Genomic DNA, 7,658 nt, shown 5'->3' with positions numbered 1-7,658 from the left:
AGTTGTGCCTGGCAAGAAAGTTACTTTTGCGGAAGATGATGGTGATCAGAAGAAGAAGGGTCGGAAGAAGGATAAGTGTACTCGAAGCGCTGAAAAGGCTGGGACGAGAATTGCAATTGGGGATTCCCCATTGACAGAGGGTGATGAGAATTATACCCTGAAGCAGAAGTTATTGGATGAAATTAAGACCCCTGAAATACTCAAAGTGAAAATAGATTATTTCAAAAATTTCAGATTGGACTCCGGAGTTACTGAGAAGGATGTACAGGATGTGAATGATTACATCAACAAAGGGTGAGTGTCCCCAATACATCCTTTATTTATTTCTTTATGGTGTCCTTGTTTATTTTGATCGTAACTCTGATTCTAGCATTCTACCGCATTTCATCAATACTACGTGTATTTTCGTTCTTGTTGGTGGGCATCAACCAAAAATTCAAGTTATTTTCGTTTGTTTTTCCAGGAGTACGCGTTACCACCTCCGTCAATAATCAGTTCTTTTTAGTGCACCGACCACAAACTCTTACTCTTCAAATAAATATTGAAAAAAATATTTACAAATAAATACTGATAATTGACATAATTTTATTACAAAATTATCAACAAAAGAAAAATTGGACCTCATAAGAGACCCCAAAATAAAAACCGCACAGGGCCCTCTCATACTCAGGATCGCCTCTGATGAAACTATATGAGTGAAAGTTATTTGCACAAAATTGTACACAAAAAAAATAACGAATCTACTTTAATAAAAACTTTATCTAAATGTTTGTCTTTCTTCATTTAGTTAATAATAGCAAAAATAAAGGAAGAAGATTAAATGAAAATGAAAAAAAAAAGTTTCAAACACGAATCATCGGTGCGTCCAAATAGGACGCGAGCGGAATGCACATATTGGTGTGTCGGACACGCGTCGTGTCAGCGTCCAACGCGCGTCTTGTGTCCGACGAGAGTTGGACGCGGACACTGATGAGTGCCAAATATTACATATTTCTACACCTTTTTATTGGCAATTAACTCATCTTTTGCGCTTTAAGAATATATATTATCCCAAATTCTGTATTTTCTTTGTTTTCAAGAATAAATACTTGTACTAATTAATTTCGTGTTTTAGGTACTAAATAAAGCTTGGATGAATTGCAAAGCCAAAATAGGCGGAGAATTGATGAATACAGAAGAGAGACTACAAAGCTTCCACTAAGAAGTGATAGGATCCGGAGATACCTATATGTGATAACCGCAATCGCACGGTGTCTAACTAGTAGACAGAGGCAAGTACCGGTCGAACCCACAGGGAGCGGTGGAAATACTCTAATCAATATCCTAATGAATTAGCCAGAAATGATTTTTGGGATTTTAGAATTGAATTTGAAACAATAAAAATGAATAAAAAGAATTTACAAAATGCAATGAGAGAGTGTCGATAACCACCAGGGTCCACGGATTCCACCATTATTTCTATTCGATGCCGAAAATGATTCATAATTCTAAATACACGTCTATATCTTAGTTCTATTGCAACACCTATTATCGGTATATTTTCTCTAATATAACTTGCATCTCCTAAGAATAACCCATCAAAGTCTCCAAAGCATGGCTTATCAAATTAATCATGGTCTATTGCTAGAAATGATTTCCACCGAAGAACCCTAGTTATGAAATTTAACAAAACATGGAGATGGATTTCTTAAAACTCATAAAAATAAATTACTAGGAAAATGAAAATAAACCAATCGACTGTGCGTCAGCACAATCGAATCGCCTTTTCTCCTTTCCTTTGTTTTCTGCTCCAAGCCTTCACGGAAATTCACAGTAGCACCGGCGGCCGACTCCTCTTCTGCTTCTGTTTGTTGGCTTCTCTAGCCTCCAAACCGGTCTCTGCTTTGTTTCTGTTCTTCTGGATTGAAATATATAGCTCTGCTGACGAATCCCAATAAGACCTAAATAATAATGCCCAAGGCCCAGTCCAATAACCACCATTTCGCAACACCAGGCAAATACCAAAATCCGGGCACTGTCTATTTCAGTTTTTCTGGCCGTGTACGCACTCTTCTCTTCTGAATCTCTTCTCAAGTCTAGCCAAACATCAGCTCCACCAATTACTCTCTTTGTCCCTTGATTTCGCACACACAGACTTGCCTTCCAAACCCTGTGTCTCAAGTCTTTGTTTGCTGCCAATCCATTCTTCAGTCCATCTAAATCTCGGTCAGAGCATTAACTCCTTTTCATCTTCTCACTGCCAATCCTCCACCGAAGTCCAGCCCAATTCAATTCTTCTCAAACTCAGGTTACGGCACCACTTATTTTCATTTCTGACTATACCCATGACAGTCCTTTTGAGAAGCATACTAATTTCAGTTCATACCTAAGCTCTTCCATACAGCCACCACTGGTTCATAGCTCAGGCCACTGCACCGGTCCCTTTCTGACTCGATTCTGGCCACAACAGCCAACACCATTCTTCGCCTGAATCCTGAGGTTCTCGATCAAGACCAACTTCACAATTTACTGAACCTTCTCAAACCAGCGTCCACAATGTCTCCTGGTCATTACTCAAACCCATCTCACTAATCGACTGCAGATTGTATTCATCTCGTTGCGGCTTCATTTTTCAAATCAGTCTGCGAAGTTTCCCTCTTGACCGTGACTAAAATGGCTGCTTGGAATGACACACAACACCCAATCACAGTTTATGCTCAGATCTCTTTTATTCTCATAACACTACGACCTGCTTGAATGGAATGGGAAATGTTCTTCTTGTTTTGACACATATAGAGATGTGGTGAAATAATTAGACACGTCCCACTATTCTTCGGGCTCCAGTAAGCTTCACTTGCTTTGTAATACAAAAAAACTAACTCTTTGTTTACCATTTTCTTTCTGTTCATGAGTGGGTGCTTAACAAATGTGAATAACATGGCAGTGGCAGACGCATTTAATTAACCCATCTCCTTTTGGTGTCATGAGCAGCGCATTTGTTTTTTTTGCGTAGCAAACACCATTGTAACTCCCAACTTAGTCACTTATCCATGCGGTGATCGAATTTACTTGTATTTTCTGAAAAAGCATTAAAATAGAATGATTAGTCAAAATATCGAGTCATAACTAATATAAATATGAGTATAAAATGTAGCACATACGTGCTTATCAACATCCCCACATTTATATTTTCCTAGTCTTCGAGCAAAATAAAGAATATATCCGCTACACAGCTGGATATGAAGAGTGTTGTCTGCTAAACAGCGAGACGGATCCGTTAAACAACAAGATCGAGAGATGTCTGCTAAACAACGAGACGGATCCGCTAAACAGCTAGATCGAGAGATGTCTGCTAAACAGCTAGACGGAAAGACCCGCTACACAGCTGGTCATAACATGCAAGAAAAAAGAAAAGACCCGCTACACAGCTGGTCATAACCCTTACAATCTTTTTTTTTAAAGACCCGCTACACAGATGGTCATTTTTTTTTCTCTTTTTTTTTAGACCCGCTACACATCTGGTCATCATTTCATTTTTTTTTAATCTTGAAAATACTTAACGAAAGTGCCATTCCCCCACACTTAAACATTACATTGTCCTCAATGTAATTGAGTCATCCAACGTAGAAATTAAGATGGGAGATTCAAGCAAACAGATAAAAGATGGAGGAAAGAAAACAAATCTGACGGGTTGACTCCCATGAAGCGAAATAGTATGGGTTGACTCCCATGAAGCAAAATCTTTGTATCCCTGCTTGCGCACATAAAGAACCTCAAACAAGGTGAGGTTGCACCAAAGTAAGCAGCAAAGCATATATATAAAGTATGAAAAGTTGGGGATCAATCCAACGAATCAGGTCAGCTGCGAATATGAACCTGCAAACACTATAAACCTCCAAAAAGATGTGTAAATCCATTCCCAATAGAAAACAGTCCTTAGTCGAGATAAATAAATCACTCACATGGACAACAAACATAGAATGTATCTTATTTTCTATTCGGGAAGCACACTCTATATCAGGTTCTAAATCAGCTGAAATACATCCGGTCGACACATTTTCTTCACTAGAAATCATAGGAAGCAACGTATTGACAATGCAAAAAGGTACCGGATTATCAAACTCAACACAATGGTTTAAACTTGTATCTAATGGTTCAAGTTTATCAAAATCTGCAACTCCTAAATCCGGTTCTAAGTCCGCCGAAATAACTTCCGTTGTTGAGTTACCTTTATTATCTATTGGTGGTCGCAATGCATTGATAATATCAATAATCATAGGGACATTGGAATCAGAAAAGTGGACTAAACAAATAGATAAAGGCTCAAAATCATCGACACAAGTTATCTGACCAATACCAATATGTTCAACATTCACATCAGCATTCAGAAAATCACTAGATGGATCAGAATAACAAGAGCACAATGGAGTAACAATATCATGAATAATCACCTCATCGCTATCTGCAACTAAGTGACTTATAGGAAACTCATTATTTGAATGATTAGAAAATATCTCATTATGCACGTGTACTGTCTCTAAGTCATTAGACTCAACAATAGTATCTTCTTTATAAATATGTTCTTCTAAATCATCATTATCTGAATAAATGGCATCTCTAACACAACTCTCGTCCTTTTGAATACACAAATAATCAGCTAAATGATCATGAGTTGGGTAAGATACAATATATTCAGATATTATATCGATATCATAATTCCTAAAATCACTTCTAGTATCAAGTTCCTTTTCACCCTCTTGGTATTGGGGTTGATACTCATCTGAATAACCACTCATAGCGAAATTACGTGGATTCCAAGTTCCATACCTGAGACGATTATAAGCAAGAACTTCCTTATACTGTGACCCATACATGTATTCACCAAGCGTCATAAACGACGTCTCGCGCAAAGCACTCATCGTTCTCAAAAAACCTCCCGAAATAAAATCCTGAAGCACAAAACAAGTCAAAAGGAAAAAGAAATCCTAAAAAATATAAAAAATAAAAATACTGTACAAAAAAGTAAAATAAATAAACACCTAACTATTTACAAAATAAACAATACTAATTACAATATTCCACAGCCGCTCCCCGGCAGGGCGCCAAAAATTGATAGGATCCGGAGATACCTATATGTGATAACTGCAATCGCACGGTATCTAACTAGTAGGCAGAGGCAAGTACGGGTCGGACCCACAAGGAGCGGTGGAAATAATCTAATCAATATCCTAATGAATTAACCAGAAATGATTTTTGGGATTTTAGAATTAAATTTGAAACAATAAAAATGAATAAAAGGAATTTACAAAATACAATGAGAGAGTGTCGATAACCAGGGTCTACGGATTCCACCATTATTTCTATTCGATGCCGAAAATGATTCATAATTCTAAATACGCGTCTATATCTTTGTTATATTGCAACACCTATTATCGGTATATTTTCTCTAATATAACTTGCATCTCCTAAGTATAACCCATCAAAATCTCAAAAGCATGACTTATCAAATTATAATGGCAAGCAAATCATTGAAACTATGTATTTATGCATTTAGGGTACTGTATTACAAAGCCGATGAAACAACAACAATTATTCTATAGAAAATCAATAGAGCGTAAAGATAAAATTATTTGAATCAATTCATAATTGCCTAAAACAAAATATTATCAATTTAATCATGGTCTATTGCTAGAAATAATTTCCACCGAAGAATCCAAAACATGAGATGGATTTCTTAAAACCTATAAAAATAAATTACTAGGAAAATGAAAATAAACCAATCGACTGTCCGTCGGCACAATCGAATCGCCTCTCCTCCTTTCCTTTGTTTTCTGCTCCAAGCCTTCACGGAACTTCACAGTAGCACCGGCGGCGGCCTCCTCTTCTGCTTCTGTTCGTTGGCTTCTCTGGCCTCCAAACCGGTCTCTGCTTTGTTTCTGTTCTTCTGGATTGAAATATATAGCTCTGCTGACGAATCCCAATAAGACCTAAATAATAATTCCCAAGGCTTTTTTTTTACTCGGTTCAATTTTATGGGGATTCAACTCAGAATATGGGTGGTGATATATAGAGTGGTCGGCAAGGCCATGATTAACAGCCATTACGACGAACGAGACCATTACAATATCGTCATTGTCAAATCCCCCGATTTCGCAAGACCCAAGGGCCAGTCCAACAACCACCATTTCGCAACACCAGGCAAATACCAAAATCCGGGCACTGCCTATTTCAGTTTTTCTGGCCGTGTATGCACTCTTCTCTTCTGAATCTCTTCTCAAGTCTAGCAAACATCAGCTCCACCAATTACTCTCTTTGTCCCTTGATTTCGCACACACAGACTTGCCTTCCAAACCCTGCGTCTCAAGTCTTTGTTTGCTGCCAATCCATTCTTCAGTCCATCTAAATCTCGGTCAGAGCATTAACTCCTCTTCATCTTCTCACTGCCAATCCTCCACCGAAGTCCAGCCCAATTCAATTCTTCTCAAACTCAGGTTACGACACCACTTATTTTCATCTCTGACTATACCCATGACAGTCCTTTTGAGAAGCATACTAATTTCAGTTCATACCTAAGCTCTTCCGTACAGGCCACTGGTTGTCATAGCTCAGGCCACTGCACCGGTCCCTTTCTGACTCGATTCTGGCCACAGCAGCCAACACCATTCTTCGCCTGAATCCCGAGGTTCTCGATCAAGACCAACTTCACAATTTACTGAACCTTCTCAAACCAGCGTCCACAATGTCTCCTGGTCATTACTCAAACCCATCTGACTAATCGACTGCAGATTGTATTCATCTCGTTGCGGCTTCATTTTTCAAATCAGTCTGCGAAGTTTCCCTCTTGACCGTGACTAAAATGGCTGCTTGGAATGACATACAACACCCGATCACAGTTTATGCTCAGATCTCTTTTATTCTCATAACACTACGACCTGCTTGAATGGAATGGGAAATGTTCTTCTTGTTGTGACACATATAGAGATGTGGTGAAATAATTAGACACGTCTCACTATTCTTCGGGCTCCAGTATGCTTCACTTGCTTTGTAATACAAAAAAACTTACTCTTTGTTTACCATTTTCTTTCTGTTCATGAGTGGGTGCTTAACAAATGTGAATAACATGGCAGTGGCAGATGCATTTAGTTAACCCATCTCCTTTTGGTGTCATGAGCAGCGCATTTGTTTTTTTGCGTACCAAACACCATTGTAACTCCCAACTTAGTCACTTATCCACGACGTGATCGAAGTTACTTGTACTTTGTGAAAAAGCACTAAAATAGAGTGATTAGTCAAAATATCGAGTCCTAACTAATATAAATATGGGTATAAAATGTAGCACATACGTGCTTATCAAGAACACAGTGAAGAATGTCTTTTGCACCTCACCCGCAAGCAAGTGAAGAATGTTGTTTGCAAGACTCAAAACTAGGTGTGGGCTTGAGATATTAGCTTTGAAGAAGGTTTGGGCCTAGAAGAAGATCTTCCAAGAGATAAAACCCTAGAACCAAGACCCAAATCCGTTCTAATGCGAGTCGTCAGATTCGATCTAGCTGCTGAACATCCAACGTCATATCCACACAGTACATCAACAGTTGATACTCCCGCCTCACTAGAGATCACCTTATATCCTTCCACTATTCGAGCAGAACCAGACACACCTTCAATCCGACTTTGCTACA

The 7,658-nt window shown here is 38.5% G+C and overlaps 1 non-coding gene across 1 annotated transcript; it reads right to left on the bottom strand.

The window, feature by feature from the left end:
* Positions 1–6,020: 6,020 nt before the first annotated feature.
* Positions 6,021–6,117, bottom strand: LOC113284970. The gene has a single exon (XR_003328492.1). It is a non-coding gene; the product is annotated as a small nucleolar RNA Z43 (small nucleolar RNA).
* Positions 6,118–7,658: the final 1,541 nt, after the last annotated feature.

The sequence above is a fragment of the Papaver somniferum genome, chromosome 5 (assembly GCF_003573695.1).
Source record: "Papaver somniferum cultivar HN1 chromosome 5, ASM357369v1, whole genome shotgun sequence".
Classification (NCBI taxonomy): Eukaryota; Viridiplantae; Streptophyta; class Magnoliopsida; order Ranunculales; family Papaveraceae; genus Papaver; species Papaver somniferum.
This window is presented reverse-complemented; position numbering and strand designations above follow the sequence as displayed.